At 54.9% G+C, this 16,038-nt stretch overlaps 1 protein-coding gene and 1 long non-coding RNA gene across 2 annotated transcripts in view; one reads left to right on the forward strand and one right to left on the reverse strand.

Moving 5' to 3' along the window:
* Positions 1 to 7,537: 7,537 nt before the first annotated feature.
* Positions 7,538 to 16,038, forward strand: part of SH3BP4 (SH3 domain binding protein 4) — an 81,789-nt gene continuing 73,288 nt past the window's right edge. Inside the window, exon 1 of the mRNA XM_039860011.1 lies at positions 7,538 to 7,629. The gene's annotated coding sequence lies outside the window, so the exon portion shown is untranslated. The remainder of the gene's footprint in view (positions 7,630 to 16,038) is intronic.
* Positions 8,457 to 9,959, reverse strand: LOC120600605 (uncharacterized). Its single transcript, XR_005652240.1, has 2 exons — positions 9,193 to 9,959; positions 8,457 to 8,920 (listed from the first exon to the last, which is right to left on the reverse strand). It is a non-coding gene; the product is annotated as an uncharacterized LOC120600605 (long non-coding RNA).

Consider the following 16,038-nt stretch of genomic DNA (forward strand, 5'->3'; position numbering starts at 1 on the left):
CAGGTTCAAGAGTTGCTGGTGACGAGGAGCTGATGCTAAAGAGACCTGAGGTCAAGTCTCTGATGTGCCACCTTCAAGTCACGTGTGGGCTGAAGGAAACTTACTAAATCATTGAGAATGTTTTTTTGTAGAAATAAAAATAATATGAGGCAAAGCCCGTGGCATGACATCTGGGACACGAGAAGCACTCAAGCATCGTTAGTTAAAACTGACTCACTGTTTCTAGGGGCAGATGCTACCCTGGGAAGGATGTACAGGATCCTTAGGTGACAGAGACAATCGGTGCTTTTGACCAACTCCTTCTCAGCTGCTCAGAAGCTAGACCCAAAGGCGCAGGGTTAGAGTCCCCAAGCGCAGGCTGGTGGGCCTCCTGCAAGATGCAGAGCAGAATACACGTCGAGAGCAGCTCCCTGTGGAGCCAGCTGCTAAGACTCGGAATTCAGACTGCATTTTGAGCAAGAGCGTAAACGGAGCCTGTTACTGGGCCTGTGCGTCTTCCTCTGAGAGGTGCGGGTGACGAGGATCTAGTCGTGGGGTCCTCGTGCCGGTGAAACAGATCAGGTTTTGCAGAAGACAGGGAAGCAGCCCAGACACCAGCGTGTTGCACCACGGTCACTATCGGGGGGAGCTGGAAAGTGGTGTCGGACACTGAGGTGTCTCAGTGTGCAGTATATTGTGGTGCACTGTGAACACGGCACACACAGTTCTGGGGCCGTGGTCAAGGAGCAAGCGCTTTGTTGCTGTCTAGAAGACTTTTCGCATGAGACTCCACAAGCTGACGATGCCCGTGCCCTGCCCGTGAGAGCTTAGCATCCGATGCTCAGAGCGGAAAACAAAGAAGCCCCTTGACTCTCTTTCCAGCCGCATCTGGACAGAGTCTGTCCAGTTGCTGGCCCGTGGTGGCCCTCTCTGGACGAGCCCAGTTATCCGGAGCCAGAAGCAGGGTTCCCTCGTAGACTAGCGGCCACCTTTCCTCTGCCCTACCTGAACCCTAATGTGGCCTTGTCTAGGGGTGTGACTGGAGCCCTTGGGCTGATATGCTGAACAATCAGCTCAAAGGGATCGCCCCACAAATAAGCCCATAGCAGGCCACCTCCCAACACTGTCCCCTCCTCCTATGTCACGGTTTCAACGATGCCTGGCGCTCTGCTGACCAGAGCAGGTCTGCCCACCCGCTTCAGGATTCCTCTCCAAGACTGAGCTGTCCACTTTCATGCAAGTACCAAGGTCTGTTGGCAGCTGGGGAGGACCGAATCATGGGCTGTCCCCACAAGCACGACCTCTCCTTGATGCCGAGTGGGCTGGAGAAATGGGTCCCCGTGCACCAACGATGGCCGGAAGCTCGGATTTTGGGGTGGGGCAGACCTAGAGTCAAGTTCTGCCTTTCACATTCTCTGAGCCTTGGTTCCTGTATTAACCATGTCTTTTATTTTCTGTATTGCGATGCTCTGATGCCTGGGGCCAGTGCCTCGAGATGGGAAACGGCTTGCCTGCAAGCATGCGAGCACTGCCAGGCTCGGCGCCCGTACATCCAGTCTCGTCGTTCTCAGCCCACAGACACATCCCACCCAGCACCTCACTCAGCAAGCCGCTCGCCCCCGCAAGAGCCCACACCAGCCTCCATGCTTTGCACCCGCAGATTCTGCCCAGGACGCCCCACCCCCCACCCCAAGCCTACGACAAATCACACGCCCTGGCCACACCCAGGCCCGAGGACACCCACCCCACCTGCGACCGGCCTGGGTTAGGTTTCCATCCTGACACCTATCTGACTACTTATCACTCTATAAAGCAACTGTTTGTTCCCATGGCAGAGTAATTCTTAGATAGAAGCGTCTAGAACGTACTTACCTTCCCGTCCCCAGTTCCCAGCACCCTGCCTGGCATACAGTAAGCATTCTAGATATATTTGTTAAATGGATAACTGGATAAATGAGCAAGGACATGAATATTCATTTAGAAGTATTTCTAGAAGTTTCCTGAAAGCCACAGAACTCCTTTCAGCTCGCTATTTCGTCTGCGTCCCTTCTGGATTCCTCACTGGAGAATCACGCGATCCCGTGATAACCTAGTTATGCCCCTGTGTGTACGAATGAAGGACAACCAGCAGGACAGTTGGCTCAGTGTCACGGCGTTTTAGGGTTGGAAGGATAGAGGCTTCCCAGAGTGACAAACGGGTCATTCAGCATTTTCTGACTGAAACAGAGACTCTCTCTCTCTCTCTCTCTCTCTCTCTCTCTCTCTCTCTCTCTCTCTCTCTCTCAGCCTCTCTCTCCCCCGTAGCCAGCGCCTTACTGAATTCTTGGCAGAGCAGCTGTCCCTGAGCTGCTGGGGCAGTGGCCGAAGACGGAGCAGCCCCCGAACTCCCGGGAGCCTCCATATCCCCGCACAGCCCTGAGCTTTGGGGGCCCAGCACATGCGGATCTCTCCGGCCTCACCTCTCACCACTCTCCACCTCTTTTTCTCTCCGGCAGGTACAGGTGTCACTGCAGTTCCACAGGGCGCGAAGCTTTTTATAGCCTCCAGGTCTTCGCACCTGCCGCTCAGCTGCCTGCACCTCCAGCCCTGACTCCTTTCACTTGGGTCTGATGTCGCCTTCTGGGGTCCCTCTCTAGAGGTCCTGCCTGAGACAGGTGTCTCGTTTCCTTTAGAGCACTTGCCACCTGCAGGCTGGTCCTCTCTTCCCGCCTCGTGTCACCACTGGAGTCCCAAGACCTCAAGAGCCGAGCTGCTTCTGCCTCGCCCAGCCTCATAGCCTCAGGGCGGCGCCCAGCGCCCGACACACAGTGAATGTCCAGTGAGTATTTCCTGAGCGCAGCAGCCATGCCATCCTTCAGGCTTGTGAATCATGCAAGAAGCACCTTCTCCCTCAACTTACACTCAACAGAGCATATTTATCCAACCTGGAGGTTTCACAATTACCTCCCCCTCCGCCTCCCCCCACCCCCATCTTCTGAGTCAGAGATAATGGATTTGAGACACTACTCGGCCATACTGATCATCAATCTCCACCTTCAGACTCCATCCAGAAACATACCTTGCTTCTGCTCTTCCTCTTTGCTCCCTCAGCTGGCCTTTGTATCTTTTTATTCTATTTCCTCCCCCCCACCCAGGCATTTATTACTGATTTCACTTCACCTAAGTGTTGAGAACGCCTTTGTCCATAGAGATACTGTTACAAGGGGCCCACGTGTGATTCCTACTTAACTTCCTGATGTGAAATGTACCTTATTGGTGGCCGAATGCTGTAACATGTTAGCAGCTTTGGTAGAGGTTCGGGATACTATGTGTCCAGGGAGAGTTATTCCTGTTTGAACTGCTATTTCTGGGAGTGTTGTATCTATTTTGAGAAGCCTCTAGGATGAATCTCTGGTGGTGGTGGTTGGTGTAGATTAAATTTAAACTATTGCTGATTTTTCTAACAGAGATGTCATGTTGACAGTCCAAACCCACCCCACTCCACTAACTTCGTGCATTCTACTTTCTGACGCACAGAACACTTCCTATAATGTCATTTTTCCTATGTGCTGAGTAGACGCCATTAGAGAATGGCCCACGCTGACGATGAGACGGGCAAGCGAAATCCTTTCATGAAGTCTGAAGTTCACGTTCATGGACGGACTGTCTCATCAACCCTTTTCGCTCAGGGTGATGTGCTCAGCCCCTTGATAACTGCAGTGGCTGGAAAAAAGACATTTCTGTATATAGCATGAATGAATGATATAAAATGAGGACCATTCTCTTGGGTTTTATGCGAAACAAAGAATAACTTACAAGTGTGTATAAATAATAGCGACAATAGCTTATACTTAAAATGACATCTGCGCTGTGTGCCCCGCACTTCACCCAGCAATCTGCATGCATTATCTCATTTAATCCTTGCAAGTACTGCACCCCCTTTAAGATGAGAAAACACCCAGCCATCAAGTGGTTGAGCTGGCATTGAACCCCAGGCAGGCCGACTTCAGACCCCATCGCGCTGTCTGTCTTTCCCTAATTATTTGTGCATGTGTATGTATATATGTGTATATATATACACAACACTCACATCACACACATGCACACACATTAACATTTATACAAACACTAAGTAAAAGGTTCTGGATAGAAATATAAAACACTGTTAACTGTAGGATCTTGCGAGAGGGTATGAAATCAGATTGGCGCCTACTTATTCTTCTACTCACTTCTCTCATCATCTGAATCCTTTAAAATAAATATGCATTATTCTTGTACCTAAAAAACCAAGTTATTGACTTTGCTGTACATGTCCCCACTAGACATGCTTACTGAATAATTGAACGTTATGAGAAGCTCATGGTTTTTTTCTTTTCTTTTGTCTTTGGAAAGGTAAGTAATAAAAACGGGCGGAACAACAGAGTATAAATTCAACAAGGGAGCAACATCTTCCAAGACACGGAAGACAAAATAGTCCACAAATCACTTCCACCTAAATGTGCAGTACTGTCTCCCCAGCTCTTACCAGCCTCAAGTGCGATTGAGCTGTCGCGGTAACAGCATGAGATATTTAGGTCTTTGCCTTTTTTTGCTACTCTCTTTAAACATTCTGACCTCCATAAATTCCGCTTCTAGGATGCGGGCTGGTTTGAAGATGCTCACGGCACTGCCATACCTAGTGTTGTTCACACAACTATGGACTCCAGGAGGCTAGGCTCTTTGCTCCCCTCCCCAGGGGAAAGGAGCAGACGCTTCATGTCCTCACAGGGTACTCTGGATTGCCAGAGCACTTGGTCCTTTGTGACTTTAGTGGGAGGTCTCCAAGACCGCTTTTCCCAGGCTGGGCTCCAGCTTTATTCGACTGTTTTTGTGTTTCGCCCTTGGTCTCTGCATCGGTGTGGCTGTGAAGCTTTCCACGCTTTGGGCCATTCTGGTGCCTCTGAGAATTGTGTTCTCGTTCCTACCTTCATCCATTTTCTATCAGCTTGTGTTTTGCAATGCATTAGAGGCATTTTTTACACAGTGACGATGTTAGTCATTTGAAACAGCAATAATAATAGTAGACAATCTATTGAACGCTACTCTGTGCCAGGCACTCTGCTAAGTACATGCTGTATTCATTTTTCATACTCATTTAGGAAACTAAGTCACAGAGATGCAAAACAACTTTCCAGCGATTCCAGCCTGGCAGACAGGCTCCAGAGTCGATGCTCCTAACGTGTCCCTGTCCCTGAGGCTCTATGTGTCCCCTATACCCCCACCTCCTCTCTGAGGCTGCTCTACCTGCCCCTTCAGGATAACTGCCTTTCAGAATCTGCAGCATACATTGTAGGGCTGCCCAAGTAATACAGACAGAGCCGCTTTCGAATGGAGCCGGAGCTGCCATGCCGGAGTGACTGCCTTGCGCATCTTATGCCTCAAATCTTTGGAATGTTAAAACAGGACAAAATAACCTTTGGACTGGGCCTAAAAAGGCACTGTATCTGGAAGAGTTGTTTGCAAAGATGCCAAGAAGCCGTTATTATGATTACCGGCCTGAAAGTTAAAAACGTTGTTTAGAATTAACACCACTGTGTTATCTGTACCAACAGAGACGCCTTCCTTCCATGATTGTAATTGTCCCCCTTCCCTTTCTTATAGATACCCCTTCGCTCTGTCTCCCCATCAGAACACTAGCTGGGCTTCGATCTGAATCGGTGCATCCCAAATAGCCATTCTCGCTGATCTCAAATAAATGCTCATTGCTCCTCACTTGGAAAGGATCTTTTACTTCCAGGTTAGCAGGGTTAATTCTATCCATTTTCAGAAGCTCAGTGATTCCCACGTAGATGACTCTAAAATCAGAACGCCAACCTCGACCCTTCCAGATCCATGTATCCGCCTTCCTGCATCTCCTTCCTAAAATTGCACGGGCTTCAATTCGAGAAGCAGAAAATTGGATTCCTTAGGTAAAGGGAAGTCTCCAAGACAGAGGAAATCTAAAAATCCTAGGTTTGAGTTTACACTCGCACCCCCATGTGATCATGACACTGGACGTAAGGTCTAATGACACCTATAACATGTGAATAATAAAGTCTGACTCATGAGGAAACTTGAGGGATGATTCAAAGGGTGTCTAGCTCCGGACCTGAAACAAATGTTAGCGTTTCTTCCCCTGAAGACCCACCAGTGTCTCCTCCTACTTCTGCGTTGCAGGGAGCCCCCAGTCCTGCAGGGAGGCTTCAGTCCCTGCAGTGCTTAGAGTCCAGTCTCTAGTTGGCCTCTGGATCAAATTCTGGTTCTACCACTTTCTGGCTGTCAAATCAACTCTCCAAGGTTCAGACTACTCACTTGCGAAATGGACTAATGAGAGTAGCCAAGTGTGAGATTTTCTGATGATTAAGTGAGTCAGTCCACGGAAAGTGCTTACCACACAGTAGGTGGTGAGCACATTTCCTGAGCGTTTATTCAGTGCCTACTACGTGCCAGGCATGTTCTAGGCGCGCCGGGGACCGGCAGTGTACCGACCACAGCACGTGGGAACGGGCGTGATGCTGTGTAATCCTTCTGTTCTGCATCCTGCTCAGAGGGAAGTTCGCCTTCTTTGCAGTTTTCAATGAGATTGCCTTTTTCTTCTCACTTTTTAACTTTGCGCCGGTCCGTACGGCCTCCTACTTGCCTTCCCTCCATGGTCCTCGATAAGTGTGTTGTAAGCAGGGTTCTCAGAACTAGGCGCTGCCCTCTGCGGCCTGGCCGACGCCAGCTCTTGGATCCGAACCTCGCCCAGAGGACCCCACTCGGGTTTCTCCGAGAAGAGGTGATAGGATGCGGACGCCGGGGCACAGGAGCGCGACCAAAAGACAGCGGTGAGACAGCCGCGTCTATATGCGCTCGGTACTGGGGACCACGACCCCGGGAAGCCTAGCGGCCAAGAGCCCGCTCACCAGCTGGAGCCGGGAGGAGAGGGTGGGGGAAGCCCCGAGGTGCAATCCCGCAGGAGCTCTGGAGACCCGGCGCCAACCGCCTTCCCGCCGCTGCCGCCGAGGCTGGGCGGCCCCCTCGTCCCTCAGTAACACGCCCCGCCCCCGGCCTCCCGTCTGAATAGTCTCGGCCCCGCCCCCTAGCAACCACGCCCCGCCCCGGTCTCCGGCGGGCAAAATCGACCCGCCCTGGCTCACGCCCGCCCTGCCTCCCGCGGGCTCGACCCGCGTCGCCAGCCCGCTCGAACGTCCGCCGCCCCAGGCCTGTCCATCCGCCCGCTTTCGCACGCGCCGGTCTGCTCCGCTTTTGTCCTGACCCACCGCCCGGCCTGGGCGACCCGGCTCGATCCCCATCGCCTTCCTCGATCATCAGCCCTGCCCCACGCGCTCGCTGGTGGCTGGGCTCGAAACAAACTTCCCCCACCCGGTCCCCCGCCCCGGGGGCCCACCCGGCGCGGAGACCACCCCGCCGCCTGCTCCCCCAGATCCCGGCCCGGGTCCCCGCCCCCGCGCCCCGCCCCCGCGCCCCGCCCCGACGCGGGGACCACCCTCCGCCCGCCGAGGCGGGCCCGAGAGCTGCGGGCGCCCCCGGCCATCCCGGCCCCCCGCCGCCGCCGCGCGGAGAGTCCGGCGGAGCCGCGCGCGCCCGGCCCGGCCAGCTCCCGGAGCGCCAGGAGCGCCGCAGGAGGCGGCGGGACGCGATGCGAGTCAGGTAGGCAGGCTGCGCGGTCCCCTGCGGGCGCCCCAGCCCCGCCACCCGCCTCGCTCCGCGGCGCCTTCAGGCCCGGCGGCTGAGCGCACCCCGCGGGCGCGGCTAGTTTCCCCGCCGCCCGAGTTCGCGGCCCGGGGCGCCCAGGCGCGGCTGGCGCTGGGCGGCTTCGGGAAGCCTCGCCGCTCCCCGGGGCGCCAGGTGACCCCACGCAGGAGGGCGGGCCGGGGTTCCGGGCGCCGCACCGCACTCGGAGCCCCCGCGTGCTCACCCAGCCCCGGCGCTTCCCGGGGCGCCCGTGCGGGTTGGCCCTCCTCGGCACCGGGGTCGAATATGGGAGTGCGCACTCGTGGGGCACCCCGCGGCCGTGGGGCACCCCGAGGGCTGGAGAGGCTGGGGCGCCCCCTCGCGCGGCCCGAGGCGGGGGAGGGAAGGGCGCGCAGTCCCGGGTTAAACTTATTGGTGACGATGCATATTTCAACTTCGGAGATCCCTCGTTTAGGATGGAAATGAAAAGCCAGGTTTCTGGCGTGGCCATCCGGCGACCGAGCAGCCGTGAGGTGACAGCGCCGGCGGCCGGCGGGTGGGGACAGCTGGGAGAAGCACGTTGTTCTCGAAGTGAGGGGTCCCGGGAGGCCCCCCCGCGGCGCGGAGCGGTGGTCTGCAGCATCCCCGCCTTGGCGTCCGGCGGCTCCTAGTCCCGGGCCTGCCCGCCAGCCCCGTGGCCCTGCCTCGCGGTGCCCAGCGGCCGGGAGCAGCCGCGGGAGGGCAGCCGGGCTGTGTTAGTGCGGACAGCGCGGGGGACCTCGCGGAGCGATGAGATTCAACAAGGGAACGCTGGGCTGGATTTTATTCGTGCCTATTTTCCAAGTTAGCGTAGCCGCTTGGTACGGCGTGCTTATCGGTGGTAGTAAGTTCGCTTAACTTCTGTTCTGATCACGGAAACAAGATATGCTCTGGGTAGAAAACATGCAAATAAAGAGGAATACAAAGAGTAAAACAGAAACCGTCCATGACCCCGCAGTTCCTATCGATCTTTAATACTTATTAATCTTTTTTTTGAGGACGGGGAGGGAGTCAGTCTTGCTGATTTAATCAGTAAAGTACAACCGGACTTTCTCTCTCTAGCTTAAATCAAAAGTAATCCCTTTAAGCAATTCTCCCTCTTCCTCCCTGCTTTTCAAAATGCGACCTTCTCTGAGCCTCAGAGTTGGGTTTACCGGCCGGGTTCCCTTCTCAGCGAGCCGCCGGCGCCTCTTCAGTGGGCGGCGTTCTCTCCATGCCTCCTGGGGGCCTGAGATGGGGGGAGGAGAGTGGTCAGCCCCGATCGCTGGCTCAGACAGTTGGCCTGGTGCCTGTCCACCTCCTTGTGGTTCGGGTTCCTTGCCTTGTGAAAACGAAGGTAATGATTCCCAATCTGCTTCTCAGGTCCCCATAAAAATTAATGGGTGGTTTGCGAAGCGTTTTGCCATCCGTGGATGGACAGCGGCTATACTTTAAGGGGCCAGGGAGCGTTTTGCTGTTCTGTGCCGTTGTGGTCATCCAATAAAACAGTCTGCCTCTCACCTGGCCATCCTGAGGGGTGTCCGTCCGGTGGAGCCTGGGGAATTATCCTGGTCCCCTGCTGAGGGCAGTCTCTCCAAGCCAAGTCCCTCAGAAAATGGGGCCTAAGAAGGCCGTAGCATGCCCGGATCTGCTTCCTTCTCTGCCTTCTGCGCGTGGGCAGATGGGGAGAGGTTAAGGGGACATGGATGTTAAGACGGACCCCAAGTTGCTCAGGCCTGACGCTTGCCCATCCGAGGACTGCAGAGGCCACGCTGATCCCAGAGGGGACAGTTAGTTCGGGGAGAGGGACTCGGAAAGTGCACAAACCAGGCTCCTGGGGGTTTGTTTCATGGCTCACTTGTTTACTAAATGAACATGACCAGCTCATGCCCGGCCTGAGCGGCTTCTGTGAGCTCTCATTTTTTTTCCTACTGGTCCAGAACTCGGACACTACACTTCAGCGTCCTTTTGAAAACAATCAGTAGGGACTCTTACCAGTAGTTAATTTCAGGGAGAAAAGCCGGGTGGGGAGAGGTGGCTCACACCTTTTGTTCCCCTCCCACAGAAGGCATGGTGACGGATCTCCTTTCTGTAAACCGTCTCACGGGCTCCACGTTGTCATTTGATAGTTTCATTTTTTAATTGTCGCGCCCACCAATGCTTTGATCCGGCCCAAGGTCTAGTAGCTGATCGCAGCCCAGACATGCGGTTTCCGGAAGGACCCAGAAAGTGGGCTGGACAGAGAGGCCGCTGATAAGTGTCGTGGCTGGGCTCATTGTCTGGTAACGTGCTCTTCCTTATCTCGGTGTCCGAGGAAGGGGGAGTCAAGGAAGGGGGAGTCGGGCTGCATTTTTCCTTTGCTGTTGTTTGTGAACTTGCTTTCTCCTCACCGGCAGCCTGGGAGTGTCTTCCCCCAGGCTGCTGGAACAGACATCTTTCTTATTCTAATGTTGATTTCTGGTTTGATAATAAGATATGCTAATGGTGAATGGGGTTTAAACCCTGGGATCCGCCAGTCTCCCGTGGGAGGTGTGTATGTGCTGGCTCTTCTTCCTGGGTGGCCTTCTGGCTTCCGTCTCTTCTAAGGGGAGCCCCTGGCCCACACAAGGGAAAGGGGCACTGAGTTCAGCCCCGCTGACCTCATCTCTGGCCCGGGCAAGCCCCCTCGGCCCCCGTTGGAGGTTCCAGCCTCCTTTGACTGAGTAGAAGCTGTTCAGCAAGCAGGCCTTGGGCCAGCCATGTGGGTTTCCTGCAGCTTCGTTTCAGATTCAGCACCTGGAATGGGCCATTTTTCTTCTGAGACTTGGAGTCGGGCCCCTGGGGTGTTTTGTTTCCTAAGGCCCTGGAGATGGGCACCCCGGAACTTCTTTACCCCGAGGTCACCGCCCGACACCCAGAGACTGGGAAGGGTCGCCGAAAAGCTAAAGCAACTTCAGAGGGAGCACAGCCAGCTCCGCTCCCGGCCGCCCGGGATGTACAACAGCTTCCAGAGCTGGGTCCCCTGGCACCCCCTCCGTTCGCGCAACAGAAGCCCCACATTCTGCCGTCGATCTCTGGAGGGTGACAGAAAATTCATTCACCGAGCACCCCCTCCCCCGCATTCCCACTACACAGCCAGGGAATGATCCAGCTGCTTCCTCAGCATCTATGAGGAGCCCAACGACAGCCCCATGTCGTGACAGCGCCTGATGGGACGGGAGAGGGTGCTTTAGAAATTAAGGGTGTGCATGGTGTGTGTCGGGGAGAAGGATGAAATCCCGGGCGATGCACACAGCCCTCTGCCCGCCAGGTGAGCACGTACCTTTCTCAAACTGTCAATAAGCACCTATGGATTTGAGCGAGAGAACGCTGGACCAAGTTCGCCTAATTTAAGTCGAGATTTGAGTTGTTTAAAGGGGAAGAAAGAGGTATCACTTGCTGAAGGCTTACGATGTACCAGGCCCTGGGTGCACATTTTACATTCTCCCGAAAAGTCTGAGAATGGAAGTCTCTCCAACGTAGTTCATTTGGTAAGTGCTTGAGCTGGGATTCGAACCTGGATCGGCCCGAGCCCAGAGCTCCCCCGTCTCCCAGTGCGCTGAAATCCAAAAGCAGACCGCTCTCCGTCGCGATTTTGGTAGCGTTTAGACACAGGCATGGAAATAGCAGAGTGCCTTCATCTCTAACACAATGACAAAGAAAGCACATCCTCTGACAGTGAGAAAATCTTTAAAACCCGTGAAATCTTTTCAGCCAGAGTGGGAGGCAGCGGCTTGGTACCTTTCTTCCCAGGGGCCAGTGCCTTTACCCTGTCTGCAGGGTAAAGGTTGATTTATTTGGAAGGTCGCAATTTCAAAAATTGAGATAACTCAGCGTGAAGCGTGTCCTCACACCCTGGGAAGAGGGTATTCTGGGCAGCCGAGGTCACTAGAATAAGACTAAGATTGTGGGAAGGCTGTTAAGTAAATGTAAGATAAGGATTCCACCTTCCACTTTACAATCTAAGAAATGACATACTAATGAGATTATTCTTATCTGCTCAATAAAAGCTAGTCTCCCGGGAACGGAGCTGAAGCCTGCTGGCCCATCTCTTCTGAACAGATTGAAAAGGATACTTTCTGTGAAAGGGTTTTGTGGTTCCAAGTTCTTATAAATCAGCTCCTCCCCCATCTTCTCCCTCCCCCGCGTTGAGCAGGCAACTGAGAGAACCGGCCGCACTTGGTGAACTTGGAAGCCCCCGACGTCTGCAGGCCTGAGAGGACGCGCCCGTCTACTGCTCCAGCTTCTGCAGTGTGTGAGGCCCTCGGCCTGTCGGGTGCTGCTTAGCCTGCTCTCTGAGGGAAAAAAAAATGACAGCCTTCGTGGTGGCATCTGCCAATGACCAGGGCGTAAATAGCTCCCTTCATGATGGACCTCAAGCCACCAGCGTTGGGGGCTGCAGCCTTACTATATAGGTGACAGCCTGTGTGAGCAGCAAGAGCCAGCGCCAGCTCACCTTTCTTGCCCTGAGTCCACCTGCCCAGCCCCCTCATAGAATGGAGGAAACGGCTGGCGTCCGCGTGGACCATGTCTGCCTAGGCGCTGTGCGCAGACCATTTGTTTGGGTGTCACCGAGTAGCCGAATTCCGCCAGCAAGAATAGAATGCGTCAAAACTCAGACCACGCGTTAAAATCGCCGGGGAACTTTAAAAACATTAAAAAACAAAAACAAAAACTTTTGCTGGCCCCTCTCCCAGTTGAATCAGAATTCTGAAGGCGGGGCCTGGACATGACTGGTTTTTAAAGTAGCTCCCCGCTAATGCCTATCCAGGGTCGAACTCCAGTGACGTAGGGAATTTGTGTAAGAAGAAAGTGAGTTTCTGTAAGAAACGTCCAAAGCTGCAGAGAATTTCTTTAAGCGTTTCTTTGAGCCATACTGGGAAGCAGGATCTCAGATGCTCCGGAGAATGACACACTTGCGGTCTCTTTTATGCGTTTGGAATTAAGGAGGGGCGGCGAGGAAGATTACTTTAAGGGGGGAGCAGGCCCGGCGGGGAACCTCGGTGACTGGAGTACGAGCGCTAAGGTTCTGTGCTGTGAGGGTGGTTGCCAGCAAGAGCTCTGAAGCTGGGGCTTTTCAGAGGTGCAGTGACCCAGGCAGGGAGGGCCTGCTGAAGGCCAAGATAAACTTTTCTATGGGCCTGGGGTGTGGCTACCCACCGTGACCTGCCCGGGTAGGAATCTGTGATCAGATCACCCCGCGAGGTTACTTTCGGCCAATTTATTACAGAGCCCTGTTTTCATCCACGAGGGGGTTTGGGGCCAGGCGTCGCAGACCCTGAGTTCGAGGGCAAGCGGCTGACACTTTGCCCTGTGGAGCCAGCGAAGGTTTTCCAGCGAGGGAGAGGCAGCAGAGTCCCAGCCGCCGGTCGTCGGTCCCACGGCGGTCCTTCTTCTCCACCATGGCCGTCTGCACACTCGCCTGCTGGCCTAGGACAGGCCTGGAGGAGGTAGGCTCCGGACAAAGTGAGGAGATGGCTCCTCGGGCGGGCCTGGCCAGCTAATCCCGGACGTTACAGCAGAGAGCCGCAGTCCGGAGAAGGCCCCGGGACCCCAGGCGAAGAACGGAGATGCTCGACGGCTGAGGGTGCCGTGAGAGTCCTTGAGCTTGGTCGAAGCCGATTCCTTTTTCTCGATCGTAATTAGCAGTAACGTTATTTTAAAACGTGAGAGCTTTTCTTTGGAGGCAGCGAGCCCGTGGGGAGTGAACTTTGAACTTCCGAGCCAGTCTTATTAGCAGATCTGGGACTAGGAAGAGGCCAACCAGGCCGCCCGGGGTGCAGCATTTAAGGAGGCGCATGTAGGGGCCGCCCCGCCGGTCAGAGGGGCCGGATGGAGAGAGCGAAGACTCGGGCCTTGTTCCCTTCGAGTTGGACCCATGGCGTGGAGGAGCTCAGGGGAGGCTTGACTTTAAGAGTTGCCTGGACACGCGCTCCCGGGTCAGCCCATGAAGAACGGGGCAGGAAAGCCAAGGGACAGGCGTGAAGAAGCCGCTGGAGGTGGGGGCACACGCCGCGTGTGTCCCCAAGGCCCGGAGAAGGTGGGGGATGTGGCAGAAGGCGCTTGGAGCGCGACGCAGACAGGACGGTTCTGGGTCATGAATCATCAGAGACGGAGCAGCCCGAAGACTGGGGGCCGCTGGGTTGGCTTAGATCTGTGTGATCGTGGTAGTGGGAAGCTTCTAGAAAAAGCAGAGAATACAGAGCATGGCCGCAGAGAAGAGTGTCAGTGATGAAATGAATACAATTGTCGTTGGAGGGTGTCCCGATCGGAGGGACCTGGGTTGGGTCAGAGCGGCTGGGGTGCTGGGGGCCGGGGAGGTCTGGCCGGGGTGACATGGAGCGGACCAGCAGGGCGTGATGGCGGGTCCAGTGAGTGGGCGAGTGGCCGGACGTGGCGTGAATGCTTGTCTTCAGGAGGAACAGGTTTAGGAGGCTTCCCCAGACGCCCTTGCAGGTGGTACACCTGCTTCCGGTGTTCGGCGACCTTTGCGCGGTGCCAGCCGGGGCCTCGTTTTCCCCTAAGACGCAGCCCCCTCGGGCTCCCTCCTCGGCGGGGCCTGCCCTGACTCCCCGGGCAGAGCGCTGCGGGGCGCGGAGCTGCATTTCATCTCTCGCCACGTCCCCAGCGTGCAGACAGACGTCCCATGAATGAATGGACAGGTGAAGAGGTGCTGGCCAAGGCGAAAACCTAGGGCGGTGACTTCCCCTACAGCCACAGAGCTACTACGCGGACCTTCTCTTCTCAGACAAACCTTAGCAGCTTAAAGCTTCCAGTATCTGACCGAGGTAATTTCTGGCCTGTGAGTAGTAATCCGCGTGGCCATCCCCTGGTGTTCGGCATGGCTCACCCACCTCTGTGTGCCCGTCTACGCTATTGCCATTTTTGAAAGAGTTTGAATTTTTAATATAGTTTTAGGATACAAAAACATAAATGGAATATCCTAAAAATGCACACACATTTAAATAAACGTTTTTAAATTGCTTTCACCGGTGGTATCAGATAATTTGTATGTGTCCGGGGCGTAAATGGGAAATAAAGGTACTGTGTTCGGACTGAACTGGAAGGAATCATTGCAGCCGATGTGACACACGCACGTGATCCACGCAGAGGGCCAGGCCCACGGCCGGTGAGCAGGGCCGCGCGGTAGATGCTGTGGACGTGGTTGCGGGGGCAGGGAGGAAAGACACAGCAGCCTGCCGTGGGCTCACTTTCCCTCCCCTCCCTGCTATTCCCCCCACATCTCCCCACCCCACATCTCCCCCCAGATCCCACCCCACCCCCATCACCCCTGGCAGAAGCCAGGGAGTGGTTTTTCCGTTGTGGTTTCAGAAGCGAGTGTTCCAGGTTCTTCCGAGGAAATTCGGGTGCAGGTCGGCGGCTGTTGGGTGTCTCACCTGTGTGGCGCTGGGCTAGGAAACCAGCATTTCAAAGCTTGGCCACCTCTCAGGCCCATGTCGGAAGGTGCCACCGGAGATAATGTCGCCGGCTGGACAACAAAAATGGATTAGCGTACATTGTTGGCTTATGTTTTATTAGAACCACCTGGGATTTCAGGACTGTTCATTTAGGGGGAAAGCCTGTTCGCAGAGACAGATGGGGGGGCCGTATGTTTGGTGGACAGCTCTCCCAGCTCCCGGCCCGGGCCGCCCTGGTCGGTCCTGGGGAGGTGGGGGAGGGGCACGGCTGCCAGGAGTTCGTTTTCTCCAGGTGGGAACCAGGGACTTGTCGATCTCCTCACTTACATTTTATTTTGAAATATTTTCAGAGACTCAGAAATTCTGGTTTCAGGTAATTCGACATTTTGATGCTAATCTCTCAAATAGAGTTACTCTTTGGGGACACACACACACACACACACACACGAAATTCTCGTATTCGCCTTTAACTGGGATTTTCCTGTGGTTTCACGTGTTTGCTGGGCTCTTCCCCTGTGCCAGGCTCTGTGCCCAAGCCTTCCACAAATGGCTCTTTCTTTTCGGTCATTCGAATGTAAAACAGCCCGATTTGCGCAGTCGAAAGTCATCGTCCACGATCGAGGAAAGTCCCTGTTAAGAATTGCGTGACCGAACACCCATCACGTTCCGACTTCGTGGTGTCGGGCACCAGAGGCCGCTGAGATGAGGCCCTCAGACGGGACCGCAGCCAGTTCCTTTATCGGGGGGTCTCCGATGGCTCTTCTTTGGGACCCGCTTTTTTCCCAGTGACCACGGGGCATCTCAGTGCCACATGCCCACCCGGGTTTGAATGTTTGGCTTCTGTTACTTCTAGTTTTGACCCTGGGCAAGTCCCTAGACTTCTCTGAGGCTCGGCTTTCTTATCTGTAAACCAGTGTCAGTGGTGCCCCCG

This window comes from Pteropus medius, unplaced genomic scaffold (assembly GCF_902729225.1).
Source record: "Pteropus medius unplaced genomic scaffold, Ma_sr-lr_union100, whole genome shotgun sequence".
Classification (NCBI taxonomy): domain Eukaryota; kingdom Metazoa; phylum Chordata; class Mammalia; order Chiroptera; family Pteropodidae; genus Pteropus; species Pteropus medius.